Raw genomic sequence first — 16,277 nt, 5'->3', positions numbered from 1 at the left:
TTATTTTTATAATTATAATTTGAAAAAAAACCTCTTTAAACACATTTGCCCCTCTTCAACAAATTGATTGGGTCTTCGAAAAATTGTCGCAAACCCAGTCAAATCTCACGGCCGGTTTAGTGTAGCGGGGCAGTGGTAGCTAAGGGAGGGCGGCGCGGCAGGCAAACACAAAGGCAGGCATAATTAGCACGGTAGAGCTTGTCAAATTTTTAACGAGACCCGAAAACACGACCGAACCCGACTCGAAAAAATTCGGTTCAGTTTGATCCGATTATCACAACGGTTCGGGTTCAAAATGACACGATTTTGAGTTTCGGGTCAGGTTCGGGTTGACCCCGGAAACCCGGTAATGGACCCGGAAATGCTTCCTAGCCCATTTCTGCTGCTCAATGTGCCCGCGTTGGCCCGCTAAATGTCCAGCGCGTGCCATGTTGCAGCGTCCAGCCATCCCGACGACCGTCCAGTCGCTGTCGACTCAGTCTGCCCGCGAAAATGACCCGCGGTCGCCGCGATCGCGCCGCGTCGACGATCCGTCGAGTCGCCAGTTCGCCTCTTCGAGGGCTGTCGCCGTTCGCGTCCGCTGCGCTGTTGCTTACGCTATATCAAATTCTGCTCCAGGATCCGTCCAGGACGATCTGGGATCTATCCTGGATACGATCAGTTGAGATCTGCTCCAGGAATTTACCCAGATTTTGGTTTCCAGGGTGATTTTTCTGTAAGCATCGTCTAGGCCCGATCGGAGGACTTCGAACCAGGCGATTGCACTGTAAAAATTATCGGCCGGAAAATAGTCGAGGAACCGTCCAGGGACGATCGATTTTTGGTCTGATCGTCCTGGGACTATCTGGCCGATCGGCCGGGCCAATCTGAGTATTTATAAAGCAGAAATCAGTCGTTTTGGAAAGAGAGAAAATCAAAAATATAAAAATATCTGATTTTGAGGAGAGAGAAAGTCGAGGGCATTTGTTGAAAGTGATTTTCGGGCGACGAGAACCGTTTTCGTCCAAAAGAGACTTGTTTGAATATTTGCTGTACGCAATGGTAAGGCAGCATCTGCCTTTCTTCAATTTTCAGACTGTGTCGTGTTTGGTGCGTTTTTTCTGTCCCGGATTTTGTTTCCGTTTAGCGGATTTTTCGTCCGTATCTTTTGATTGGTTCAGTTTTTACGCGTGTAACTTGTTTGCTATATTTGTTGTCTGGCCGATGTGGTGCACGTTTTGACTATATTTTGAAGATTTATTGTCCGGGTTATTTTTGATTTCGACTGTGTTTTTAGTCGAAACTGGATTTTTCTGTGTAAGTGAATAACTTGTCTGTCAGTAAGAATAAAATATTCTGGAGAATTTATTATCTATATTCTGTTGCAAATTGGTGAATTGTGATTTTCAGGAAAAATTGTGTAAATTCCGTATATCTGCCGTTGTGGCTGCCGCAATTTTTGTCTGATTTCGTATTGATTGGTCCGGATTTCTTCTGATGATACGCTATCTGTATATGCTATAAAAAGGGAGTTAATAAGGTGCGATTGCGTCGCTCTGATGAATATCAGTCTGGTACTGGGGAATTCACCTGCTGAGTCAGATTGTGGAGACAATATTTGTTATATTTCGTGTATCCGCATGAATTCTAATTATTCTGGTGCTGTGAGCACATTTAGCTTAGCTATTAATTACTCAGAGAATTTCTGGTGCCCGGCTGAGCACAAGGGAGACATAAGTGGTCAGAAATCCGTAGTGATTCTGTTGTTAGTTTAGCTATTAAATTAAATATCTGATTATCTGAATTTTGATATGATTTGATTTCTGTATCTGTCTGTAAGGCAATTTATGGATTTGATCGATTTGATCCTGCATTCTGATTTCTTTGATCTGTTGATGTGATCTAATCGTTTGAATTTGATAGCTGTCCATTTAGTTCTGATCTGATTTGTATTCTGATGTGATCTGATATGTTACGACTCTGATTCTATGTGGTTGCTAAATGTTCACCGTATTCTCTGCATCTCTGTCTTCTAGTTCCTGTTTTCTGAAACTGGATATATAGTATTAGCTCATTATACATGTAAGGAGTTACGCTTACATGTATGATCGTCTTCTGATATTGAGCCTGGATGATTATGCTCTCTGCTCTCGCTTGAGCTGTCTTGATCCTGCAGATCTGTCTTCGCGTCTTCTGTTTGTGCGTTGAGCTCTGTAACGCCTTCTCGGGAAAGAAGATATATATGGAACTACTAGAGTGTCCGAGTGGCGCAGTCGATCTGTGATATGTACTTTTGTACTACTTTGATTTTTGTACAACGGGTCATGAATTTCCTTCTTATTTCTTCTGTTAGCCATGTACCGTATTTGTAGATGATTGTTTTGAGAAAAGAAAGAAAAAGATTAGATGTTTTGTTTCTGCCCTGGTGGTTTGATGATTCAGTAGTAGCTGCTGTGTTTGTGTGTCCTGTTGGTTTAATTATTTTGGAAGTTCAGTTTCAGTAAGCAATTTCAAAACCAGTCCTGGACTATAAGTCGGTGCGCGGGCCCCGGTGCGAAGCGGGATTCATCCCGGGTCCGAGTCGGTCGTGACAAACTTGCATGTGGGATCAAACGCATTGGTTTTGGAATTTGGTGGATTGTAAGGACAGGCTACTAGGAGTGATCTGTAGTGAGTCAGTCTGGTAGTTTTGGGTTTATTCAGCTTTTTATGTGCTTGGTTCTCTTTGTGAAGTTTTCCTGGTTTTCTGGATTTTTTCTGTATTGGATCAGCCAGACCAGACATGACTGACGGGCAGAGTTGCCGTCAGGCCAAGCACAGTGGGAGTACAGCCCAGTGGCAGTGGTGCAGATACATTGTCTCAGTTTGCTACGCTTGTTGCTCAGATGCATTTGAGTTCGAGACTCAGAGTAGAGTTGGTCTACCGTCCGATCTGATGATCTGACGACATTCTGCAGTGTTATTGAGTTGAAGCCTTCCGAGATTGAGGGCGGCTGTTGAGCCCAGAGCAGCCGAGGAGTGGCTGAGGAGATTGGAAAAGACTTTTGACGTCGATGTAGTGTCGTCAGACAGAAAGGCTTCCTTTAGCTGTTTTTCTGTTGCGACGGAGAGGCTGAGCACTGGTAGGGAAGGCCAGCAGGCAACCAGATTTCACGGCAGACTGAACTCTTTTGATCACTTGGAAGAGTTCACTGAGGTATCCGAGATTGGTTGTTCCCCTTCTGCTACGACAGCAGATGCATGTAGACTTTTCTGATGGCTGGTTCAGGGGAGCAAGACGGTGATGCAGTATAGGCTGAGTTTACTGCATTAGCCAGGTAGCTCCGCGCTGGTTAGCACTTCTGCTCGAGAGGTGCTACAAAATTTTTTGGGGAGACTACGAGACACTTTGAGGCAAACCCTGATACCATTCCGGATTACTGATTTTTCTGAGCTTGTGGGAGCGAGCTCGTTTATAGAGAATGGACTGACAGGTCTACTCAGCAGCGGTGGACTGCGTGAGTAGGAAGAGTTTGGAGGACGAGACTATTGGCAGTGTTCCTCTGGGGAGAGGAGATTTGTAGCTGGTTCTGGATCTGATTGATTCCAGGAGACGTGGAGGGTCGTCTCAGTACTGCCTACCAGTACGACGAGTCTGGTTCATAGATTATGCACTTGTGTAGCCAGAGTTGTGGACGGCGACATCATGCCAGTTGCTACAGGATTGGATGGTCTGTGTTTTGATGGTGGTCAGCCAGGACATCGAATTGCAGAGTGTCCGCAGGCTGGATTTGACCCTCGGCGATTCTGAGTGTCCATCAGAGGGTTTCTGTTAGACTAGTGCAGTTCAGCTGGAAGTCGAGTCTGTTCCTCCCTTCGATCCTGTCGGGATTTTCTTGGGAGAGGGTGGTGGTCTAGTTCTGCACCAAGGAGACCACCTACTGGAGGCAGGAGAGCCTAGTAGTTCTGTTTGCTTCAGCTCCTACTCCAGTTCAGCAAAAAAAACAAAAAAAAATTATATACAGAACCAACGAGTTATCATGCGTTGAGTCAGCCAGGAGGGACTCGAGATTGACTCCAGACTGTATGGATGACAGGTACGATTTTACATTTCTGATCTACTTCAGCCCTGTCGTTTAAACTGTGTTTGATTATAGAAATATCAATTTTCAAAACCCTATCTTGATATTGAATCCATTGTAGAATATTGTGTCAGCCTCTCGAGACTGTACTTTATTCTCAATGTAGTATTCGATTACAAAATAGGAGAAATCAAAATCTGCGTGGTGACACAAAATTTTCCCACCAAATGTCATTCACATAAATCTAAATAATGAGACTTTCATCTTTAACTTTTTGTATAAAGAGTGTAGTGTCCACACTACCCTTAATAAATCCTTTATCCAGTAAGAATGAGAAAAGTTATTCATAGTAGTCTCTAGGTGCTTGCTTTAACCCATATAATGCCTTTTTTATTTGAATACATGGTTTAGAAATTATGTAATTTCAAATCGCGGGGGGGGGGGGGTTGCTTAACATAAACATCCTCCTTGATTACCCTATTCAGAAAAGCACTCTTTATGTTCATTTGATATAGTTTAAAACTTTTGAAGCAAGTAAAAGCTAATAGCACTCTTATGACTTCTAGTCAAGCAACTGGAGCAAAGGTTTCTTCAAAGTTTATTCCCTCAATTTGGCTGTACCCCATGGCTACTAGTCTGGCTTTATTTCTTTTTATTGTTCCTGAGTCATTCACCTTATTTGTAAAGACCCATTTTGTTCCAACTACACTCTGTTCTTTAGGTCTCTTGACTAACTCCCAAACATCATTCTTGGTGAATTGGTTCAATTCTTCTTGCATTGTTAAGATCTAAAATTCATCTCCTAAAGCTTAATCTATACTCGTGGGTTCTATCATAGAGATGAATGTTGAATGACTAACCTCCATCCTAAGTCTGTGCCTAGTTCTTATGCCTTCCAGCGTGTCTCCTAAAATTAATTCTTTAGGATGACTAGAAAAGTATCTCCATTCTCTAGGCAAATCTTCTTGAGGTTTTACCCTTTCTCCTTTGGTCATAGTTTCTACTCCGTGAATTGCCATTATTTCATCTTCTTCAATTTTAGATTCAGAGGGCTTATCTTATTCATCAAATACTACATGGTCGGACTCTTCTACTACTAGGATTCTCTTATTAAAAATTATATAGGCCATACTTATAGTTGAACAACTTAAGAAGTCACCCTTATTAGACTTGGGATCAAATTTTTCAAAGGGAAGTTTGCCATTGATTAAGATAAAGCACTTGCAACCAAAAACTTATAAGTGTGAAAGATTCGATGTTCGATCCTTAAGGAGTTCATAAGGAGTATTATTTAGCTTCGATCTAATGTTCACCCTATTTAAGATGTAACACATCGTGTTAACTGTTTCTGCCCAAAAAATATCTCAGAAGGGTGTACTCAGCTAACATTGCCCTAACAGCTTCTACCAAGGTTCTATTCTTCCTTTCTTCTATTTCATTTTGCTGAGGAGTTCTTGGGGCTGAGAAATTTTGCTCTATCCGTATCTCTTGGCAGAATGATTCAAATCTTTCATTTTGAAACTCTCCACAATGATCACTATGGATTATTGAGATTTCACATCCTAATTTTTTGTTGAATCCAAGTGGAGAATATCTTAAATTCCTTAAATGACTCATTCTTATGTACTAGGAATCTTACCCAAGTGTTTCTAGTGAAGTCGTCTACAATCAAAAATCCATAATTTTTTTCACCTAGGCTAGCTGTGCTAACGGGTCCAAATTAGTCCATGTAAAGGATTTCTAATGGCCTAAAGGTGATCACATCTTTTACTAAATAAAAGGATGATTTGATTTATTTTTCAGTTAGCAGGCATCGTATAGATGGTCCTTAGTGAAGTCTAACTTAGGTATGCCTCTAACTAGTTTTTTCTTAGTGAAGCTTCTAAGTGTTTTCATACTAGTATGACATAGTCTCCTATGTCATAACCACGAGTCATCTACTAATATTTTTTATGCAAAATGAATTTGAACTATCAATACAATAAATATCTAACATGTAAACATTATTCATTTTTTTCCTTCTAATACAAGTTTGTTATTTAAACTAATTAGGCATTTATTAGAAAGAAATTTTATGTCAAAACCTTTATCACATAATTGACTAATGCTTAGTAAGTTATGCTTTAAAACATCAACTAATAAAATATTTTCAATTAAAAATTCTTAGCATTACCAACAATACATAAGCCCACCACTTTTCTGGTGGTGTTGTCTCCTAATGTTACTTTGCCTCAGGACCTGGTCTCCAGTAAAATGAACTTCTTCATATCTGCAGTCATATGTCACGAGCAGCCACTGTCCAGGTATCAGATGCTCTCACCAGGTCTTTTGTGAGAGCGCCCTTATAAATTCATTCAAGGGTTAGATTTGGGAACCCAAGTGAGTTTGGATTTCTCCTTATGCTTGTATGAATGAGATGTAAGCATGCTATGCTATGATGGATGCAATTTAGGTATACATACTAGGTGTGTCCTATGGTGAATCATGCATGTGCGGGTTATGTGAGGTAACATTCCACAAGAGAAGCACCTAATACCGGGAAATGGGTTCACTAACCTATATGGGTGGTGATGCCTCTTCCTAAAGTTGTGTGATGCATGCAGTACAGGGGTTTTACTAGATTAGGATAATGTGGGTGATGTCTTTTCTTTTTTTATTTCCTTGATTTTTTTCTTTAAATGTGTTATTTTAATCTGTTAATCTGCCAATTTCCCATTTAAATAGATGCTCATTGTGATCTAACTCTAAATAAAGTTTGTCTAGTCTATTAAAATCCTTTTCTAGTTCAATATGCATTATTTTCAAGGATTCATATGCTTCTGTTAATTCAATATGCTTCTTATTTAATGCATCATACTAATCAAGTAGGGACATATGATCTCTATCTAAATAAAAAATTTTTAACTAAGTTAGCATGCTCAGTTTGTAAAGTACTAAAATCAATATTAAGACTAGCATGCATCTTTATCAACTTCATATACGAGTCATGGAATTTTTTAGAAATAAGCAGTAAATCTTCATATGAAAGTTGTCATACCTCATCTTGATCTAATTGATCAAGATTATCATTAGCCATTAGACACAAATTTGTTACCTCCTCCTCTGCTTCTTCTTCTAGCGATTCTGACGCAATGTCAGCCCAAAATGCTTTTTGTGTCTTCATATTCCCCTTCTTATATTTAGCTTTTATCCTTGCCTTTTTCCTTAGCTGGTTGACTCTTTAAGTAGGGGCAATCAGCTCAGAGGTGGTCTGGTTTCCTGCACTCAAAATAAATAATATCAGATGAAACTTTAGTATTTCTCAAGACTTTACCTTTATTCCAATTGTTCTGATGATGCCTTTATTTTTTTTTTTCAAGAAGTTCTTGAATTGTCGAGTTATCAAGGTTATGTCATCTTCTTCTTCTATTGCAGAACTTTCACTTTCTGAGTTGTTTACTTTCAATGCCACCGTCTGCTCCTTCTTTTCACCTGCATCACTTTGCCTTTGACTCACTCCTTGCTCGTATGCAATGAGTGACCCAAGCAAATTATTAATAGAATAAACATTTAGATCTATAGATTCAGTGATGGCAATATTTTAGCATCATAAGAACTAGGTAAGAATCTAAGAATCTTGTTAACTTTTTCAAAATTTGAAATTTCTCTACCTAATTCCTGCAAGGATGTTATGATTTATGTGAACGTAGTGTACATGTCAGATATTATTTCACTAGGTTTAATATGGAAGAGTTCATAATCATGCAATAAAATATTAAGTCTAAACTGTTTAATTTCATTAGTTTCTTCGTACGTGATGCACATTATATCCCAAATCTCCTTACCAGTAGCATATATAGCTACCCTCATATAGTCCTCAGATTTTAAAGCACAAAAGAAATTGTTTAAGCACTTCGTGTTTAATTGAGTCAAATCCCTATCCTCATTACTCCATTCATTAAAAGGTACTTGAGTTTTCACTCCATTTACAAGTTTAAATTGTACAGCATAACCTTCATTGACCAATATCCACATACGATAATCTATAAACTATAAAAAAGTAGTCATTCTAATTTTTCAAAAATTAAATGGGATATTATCAAAAAGAGGTGGATGGGTTATTGAATAACCCTCTACGTTATTACGATTACCAAATGAGACATAATCAATTTTCATGGTTTTCTAAAATGCCTTTTTTGAAACACCGCTTTGATATTAATTGAAATTACGAGATGCACCAAGAGTGGGGGTGAATTTGAAAAATTATTGCAATAAAAAATCCTAAACATGAATTCTAATATTTTTTGTATTTTAAAATTTAAATAGGAAAATTTTAAATAATGCAAAAGAGAGTGCTTGATACATAATTTGCAACAACAAATTTCACAATGATTTTCACCAAGCAATCATAATGAAAATAAAGTGTAAGTGAAAATAAAAAGTAGTAAAGGAAAAATCACACCAGAGATTTTATAGTGGTTCGCTCACTTGACCTACGTCCACTCCCCGGAGTCCTCCACTATGGAAATTTCACTACTAAACAATAGTTCTCCTTTTGCCACCTCGGCAAGGCGGAGAAGCCCTTAAAAACCTCACTTTCACCAACCTAATGTGGCAGAGTGCCAAGCACTTTGTCACCCTCCTAGCAATGATAGCGTACCTTCTAATTTTTCTCTCTCCTAAAGAAGGCAGTACCTTAGAGGACACAAATGTAGAAATGTCTCCCCATCACATAGCCTCCCACAAGATTTTCTAGGGCCACAAGAGGAGCAAAGTGCAGCAAGCTTGGAGCAACTGCGTGATCTCCCTCACACTCCTTCTCCCTCACAAAGCCCACCTTCTCCTTCCTCGCTCAATCCATAAAATCTTCTCAAAGCACTCTCCCATAGAATCCCTCTCTAATCACGTTCCTCTCTCTCAATCACATACCAAGAAAATAGAAGTTTTGATACTTAAAACGAGATCCAAAAAACCCTAAAAATTTCAAATTAGTCATTATTATCATATAGTAATATCTAATATAATACATTACAAATAGTATAAAATGGCCTTCATCCTAGTATGAAGGTTTATAAATAGGCCAAAAATTTTACATACAATAATATCGTATAATATAAACTTGTATCGTACGATATGTGAAATCCTTCTATTAGTACAGGAAGATTACTCGGATGACAAAAACTCGTCTATATACATTGTAGGGTACGACCTACTTCATATAGTTTGATTAGTCAAAATCAAGGGATTGTTTGATACAATGTTTGGGATGATTGAAAATATCCTCGGTTGATCGAACAGTGCGAACGGTATCATATAGTATGATAACCAATCAAAAATTAATGCTTGATTTATCCGCTAATCACGGGGTTAATTTAAGTAAGTATTCAAAAGAAATCGTATAGAATGAATTGCATCATACAATATGAACGGTTATAAAACTTACATAAATTAATCTGGCAGCTAGGGTTTTTGGTTAGTAATACATAGTATATTATAATATCCATCATACAGTACGACTTGTTCACAGATAGCCCTTTCAGCTAGATCATATCGTACAGTATGATATAAACTCATACCGTATGATCAATAGAGGAAAAAAAATCTACATTTTTAAAACCCTCTCAGCCTATGTGTGTGTATGGTTGCTCAATCTTACATGCAATTTGTGGTCAGACTAAAGAAAAGAAAAAATAAAAATAAATGAAAAATTACATTATTATAAACACACACACACTACTCTACCCAATCTTGAGTCTTCTTGTTATCTTGAGTAACTTGTGATCTCTCTGAAATGTTAGCACTCATAGACAAGAGAAAAAATTAAAAGTATTCAATAAATAGTAATTCAAATGACATTATTTATCATCATCAAAATCTCATAGACTAGGAGTCATGGATTGCAACACCTTTTAAAGTTATGTGATGCATGCAATATTGATATGTTATTTTCAAAAGCTATAAGATTTTCTAATTTCTTAAACTCTTTTTATAACTCAGCATGAGATGACTTCAAGGAATCATATGCATCAGATAATTTAGTATGCTTTTTCTTTATGGAATCAAACTCATTAAGTAATAAGATGTGATTTTTATTGATTATAGAATGATCTTTAAGTAAAATTTTGATGTTCTTTTTGCAAATTTAAAACTCTAATTTTAAACTAGTATGTGATTTCTTAAGTTTCCTATATGATGCATGATTTTTTTCATAAACATCAAGTAATTGTTTGTAGTTTAGTTCACATACCTCTTCTTGGTCAAACTGGCCAAGATGATCATCCGCCATCAAGCTCAAGTTTGTAGTCTCCTCTTCAGGTTCAATCTTAGAGGTGTCCAATACTGAATCCTCCTAGAATGCCTTTTGGAACCTCTTATTGTCCTTTTTGAACTTGGGTTTCTCCTCACTCTTTTTCTTTCTTGAGTTAGCTTTAAGTATAGGACAACAGTTTTAATGTGTCCTGGCTTCCTGCATTCAAAGCAGATTATATCATTAAAATTCTTAAAAATTTTGCTACCATTACCTTTACTCCACCTCTGATGGTTTTTGTGCTTCTTCCTTAGAAAGCTTTTGAATTGCCTCGTGATGAAGGTAACATCATCGCTTTTAGACCCAAAAGAATCAATGTCTATATTATTGGCCTTCAGCGCCATAGTTTTCTCCTTCTTTTTCTCACCTACATTAAGATTTCTTTGATTCTCCCCTTGCTCATAAGCAATGAGTGATCCAAGCAAATTATCAATAGAATAAGTATAAAAATCTTTAAATTAAAAAATTATAGTGATCTTAGCATTAAAAGAAGAAGGCAAGCATCTCAAATTTTTATTTACTTTTTCATAATTACTTAGCTCTCTTCCTGAAGCATGCCATGAGGTTACAATTTGAGTAAACCTAGTATACATATTATAAATTGATTCAGAAGGTTTCATAAGAAAAATTTCATAGTCATGCAATAAAATATTCAACCTAGATTGCGTAACTTCATTAGTTCCTTCATAAGTAATACACAATCTATCCCAAATCTCGTAGCAAGGTAGAGAAGCCTATACAAAACCTCCTTTCCACCGACACTAGTGAGGCAGAGAACCCAACTCCTTTTACTTCCTCTTGAAGCAGGCAGAGAACCTTGATCGATTATTGAAGTGGACCTCTCTCGAACCTCCAAGAATAAGAGATGACAATTGAAGAAGAAGACTTAGATCCTTGCTTGGAGCAACCTTGATGAAACCCCTCACAATCTCCCCCTCACAAGATCCTCTCTCTTTCTCTCTCCCTTTCTCTCCCTCTCCTCTAGGCTCTCTCAAGTCAAGATAGCAGCAAAAGATGATTTCTTATGTAGAACAAGAGCTCTAAAGTAGAAGAGTTTCATAATAGCTCTTAATTTATACAAACTGAATTTACGCCTAGGATGATATAAAAATTGTCCTGGATGATCAGCATAAATTTCTCTCAATCAGCCCAGACAGTTTAGGGCGATCAAAAGGTTTTTGTTCATAACATCTAGGATGATAATTTATCATCTTATACAGTTAGTATAAATTGTTAAATATTGTCTACACAATCCCATTGAAAGGATGTTTGGATGACAGAAAAATAGCTTGATCGTCCAGGCTGATCTCACAATTATCCAAAATGATTACTTCAAATTGTTGAAGATCATCCAGACCATCACCCTAAATTGAAAGTGTCCGATGTTGATCGTCCAGGAATAACTAAGGTTTTTTTAAACTGATCATCCCAGCTGATCCTACGATTGTCCAAGATGATTTGATCGAGCAATCAAACCTTAATTACTTTCTTTAATAATTGAATTAATTTAGGCATAATTTTGTTTCATCATCCAGGATGATGTCCAAAAATAAATAATACCTAAATAGATCTGGCAGCTGATTCTTTCTGATTTGAGACTATCATCCCTGCTAATAAGAATATCATCCAGGATAATGCGCTGAATGATTGCTGCCTTAACCAAGATGCCCTAATTAGGGTTTTTATTTTTTACATATCGTCCAAGACAATTTGTGGATCATCTTGGATGATGTGACCAAAAATAGAGAACCATATCATTTACAATAGACTTAAGAAAGGGAAAAGTTTAAAAATTGACTTAAACCTAGTCTACCCAATCTTGAGCTGGTTCAAATTGCATTTTGATCTTGTTGACCTGAAATGTTAGTAGGCAAGGCAGTCATAAAGAAATAGAAGTATTTTCTATAATCAAAATTATACTCCCTGAAAGCATATTTATAATAATAGATCTTGATTTCCTTTCCTTTACCTTCAACCTCAATAATAATATGAACAGGTGGCAGACTTCATTAATCTTCAAAGGTTTCGATTTGAAACATTTTCCTGATTAGAATCATGTACGATCAAAAAATTACTTCAAAGGTCACTCGATTGCTTCCAATTATAGTGATCCTTTAGTGGATACGAAGATTTGGACAACCGATCACCAGCTAGTGATTATCGGTGATCCTCCATCGCTATTGAGAAATTCAAAATTCTGGACTTTATCTCCCTAAAATTCTGGAGATTCAAATATTGCAAATTTTCAAAGGCCAATATTTTGTTTGGTAGCCACTTATAAAATTACAAAAATAAAGATGGACTTATGTTGGAAATTCATTAGAAACCATATAAAGGCTTTGATGAGCTCCAATTACTAAGGTTTGAACTTTAGGTCATCATTAACTTGTAGTTCATTTGATTTATTACTTAGCAAACCCTAAATTTATATTTATATAAATGACCTAGGAATTCATTAAATCATAAAAAAATTGCATTTAATCATAAATAAGCAAAATAGTCAAGGTAAAATAGAAGGCCCATCATAAAGTGTCAAAATATAAATTAAGTAAAAAATAAAAAGAATAGTAAAATAAATAAAAATAATAATTAAAAATAAAAAATTTCCAAATGGTTTTAAACTATTGTAATTATGATTTAAAGTTAATCATGACCCTTTTTGAAATTGATTAATGTTGGTTTGATTAAAATATCAAAATTACGATAATTAGCTTAATTAAATAAATAATTAATTAGGTTAATTTTCAATAGATCATAAATTAATAAATAAAAATCATAAAATTAAAAATTTATTTGTAATTGAATATAAATAAAATACAAGCAGAGAGAGAAAGATCTGTTTTTCAAAATTTTCATTCCCGTTTTTTCCTTCTTTGATTCGACTAGGTTGTAGGACATTGAGGCGGATAGCCACCAGCCATCATTGCCTTCGAATGTGAAAGCATCATCTGTAGGCGGAATGTCTATGTTGAATAAGACTGAGCAAGGATGTCTGGTGACTGGAGTTGATTGTGAAGCTAAGGATGCTGGCAAATGAAGATCTAAAAGTGAACTCATCATTACAAAAAATGTTGATTTTCATACTGAGAAGGTTAAGCATGTTGAAGGCAAGGGTAAAGATGTTCCTTTGAATATTGATTGCAAGACTCCATGTATTTTGAAATCGACTGGCTTTTCTCTCCCAAAATCATTTGATCATGAGGCTTCGTCATCTAGTATGAAAAATTTTGTTAATAGATTTTTGAATTCAAATGCAATCCCTATTATTGACAGTGCGATAAATGCAAATTCCTTGAATTTGGTTTAAAAAGTTGTCATAATAGTATTAAGGAAGCAGTGGTTCCTTCAGAGAAAGCTGTTGTGAGCAGTGATTACAATGCAGTTCAGGTGATTGAGAATATGTCTGAGAACAGAGAAGAAGCTAGCAGGTTGGCCAAACCTTGGAACAAAAAAAGCTGTATATCAAGTTAAATTTCAATAGGGAGAATGTTGTTCTAACTGAGGATGGAAAAGCTATAAAATTGATTGAATCTTCTGAATTTATGAATGCTAAAAGGCTAGAATCTTCATTGGTTGCAAAGGTATTTGGTAGAGAAATACCATCTCATTTAGTTGCTTGGGAGTTGAGATGACAACAGGCTCTTTTTGGTCAATTTATTTTTTCAACCTTAGGAATGGGTTGGTATTTGTGTTCGTTCAAGACATTGGATGCAATGGAATGAGTTCTGTCAGGTGGCCCATGGTTTGTAAATGGTCAAATTGTGGGAATGGAAAGTTGGTCAACTGAATTTTTTTCTAGCTCAATGAAAGGACTTACTTCACCTACATGGATCAGAATGCCACAATTGCCTTTATAATGTTGGGATGAAAACAACGTGGCTATGATTGCTTCTAGGGTGGGTGTTCCATTGATATTGGATGGGAACATGTTTCAATGGGGTAGGAGGGAGTTTGCAAGGGTTTGTGTTCGTGTGGAGCTAGACAAACCTCTTCCCATGGGTGTTTGGGTGGAAGGGATGGCTGGAATATTTTTTCAAAAGGTTGAATATGAGAGGATCTTATCTTTTTGTTATGAATGTGGTATGATTGGCCATGATAAAAGTAATTGTAATAAAAGGCAAGTGTGGTGGTGAAAAATAATGTGGAGGCTACAAACAATCAAGTTCAAGGCAACCGTTATAAGATAGCACATGAGATGGAGGTTAAAGACACTTATTGACCTTGGGTCCATGTTAATTACAAAAGGAACAAGAGAGTTAACAAAGAAGTGACTAAGGTGAGACCGATACAGAAGAGATTTGATATGAAATATCATAGCAAACTAGATGTTGTTCAAATTGAACCATCTGATTTGTTGAACAAAGAGAATAAGGCTGCTGTAAACATTGAAGTAGAGAAGATCATTGAAGACAAATTTCTGGTAGAAGAAGGGGAAATTACATTAGGTGGAGAAATTTGTACTGAAAATTCAGCAATACAGTTGGAATGCAACAACCTGTCTGGTAGTTTGGTCGAAGAATTTTGTGATGCCAAGGTATTAAAATCAACTCCAACTTCTTCTACTATTAGTATGGCCAATAAATTTTAAACGTTAAGTGAAAATGTGGAGGAGGAACTATGTCTTGAGGTAGTTAGTAACAAATCTTTTTTTTTTTTTAAGAAATGCAAATTGCCTTAAAAAAGAAACAACTATTACAAACTAGAAAGCAAAGACAAGCCCTTTAAAATTATCATAATGGAGATGCGATCTACTAAATTTCATTTTAAATCCAATTGGGTGATGGGGACACCAAATATTAAAACAACCTAAAAGGTTAGTTAGTATCCCAGAGTTCCTAATAGATGAAAAATGAAACCTAGTAAAAATTGAACATTTAATTACAATAATTTCAAGAAGGACATAAAACCCTACAAGAAAATCATAAAAACAACAAACTACAAAAAGTAATTGAGCAACTAAAAAAGCTGTCAAAACACCAAAATGACCATCTTCAACATCCCTAGAAGCCTTATTTTTTCACAAATCTCTTAGGATATTGCTAAGGAGGTGAAGAGTATTGTGGATGACTTTTGTAATTGGACTTGGCAAAGGGTCAATACTAATAAATCTCAAATTATTTTCGGAAACATTGTTAGTAATCATATGAGAAAGAAGGTTACTAAAGTTTTGAGCTTCAAAGTAGTCAAGGAGATGAGCTATCTTGGGATAAAGTTATCTCTTAATCAGTTGAGGGTAGCATATCTTCATGATATCTTAACTAATATGATGGATAGACTCAATACTTGGGGGAAGAAATTTCTTTCTTTGGGTTGTAAGGTTACTCTTATCACTAGCTCTCTTTTGACCATGCGTAACTTTTTAATAACACACTCTATGATCCCTAAGAAGGTGTTGCTTACTATGGAAAAACTTTGTAGAAATTTTATTTGGGATAAACATGATGGTAGTCATGATATTCACTACATTGCTTGGGATGATCTTTGCAAACCAAAAAGTATGGGAGGTTTGGGATTACAATCTCCAATGCTGAAGGCTGGACCTTTAAGAGCAAATCTGTCATGGAATTTTCTTCAAAAACCTGATACAATTTTTCATAGAACTATGAGAGCTAAGTATGGGAAGAGTATCTTGAATGGTACTCATAATAAGGTTACTTCTAAAGCTTGGAAGATCTTATTAGATGGTGGGAAATTTCTTAAAAACATTAAAAGATGGAATGTTGGTAATGGAAAAGAGATCAATGTGCTGAATGATATATGGATCCTTGACAGATGTATTAACCAGTGGCCAACTTTTGCTGATTGTGCTGCCTTGGAGGGACTGTGTGTTCAGCAGTTAATGTTGGAGAATGGCCATTTGAATACTGATTTGCTTCAGGAGAAGTTTCATCGGAACTTGTTAAGATGTTCAGCAGTATCCAGGTTGATTCAACAGAGATGACTTGCTGGAA

This window comes from Dendrobium catenatum, unplaced genomic scaffold, assembly GCF_001605985.2.
Source record: "Dendrobium catenatum unplaced genomic scaffold, ASM160598v2 fragScaff_scaffold_1056, whole genome shotgun sequence".
NCBI classification, from domain to species: Eukaryota; Viridiplantae; Streptophyta; class Magnoliopsida; order Asparagales; family Orchidaceae; genus Dendrobium; species Dendrobium catenatum.
This window is presented reverse-complemented; position numbering follows the sequence as displayed.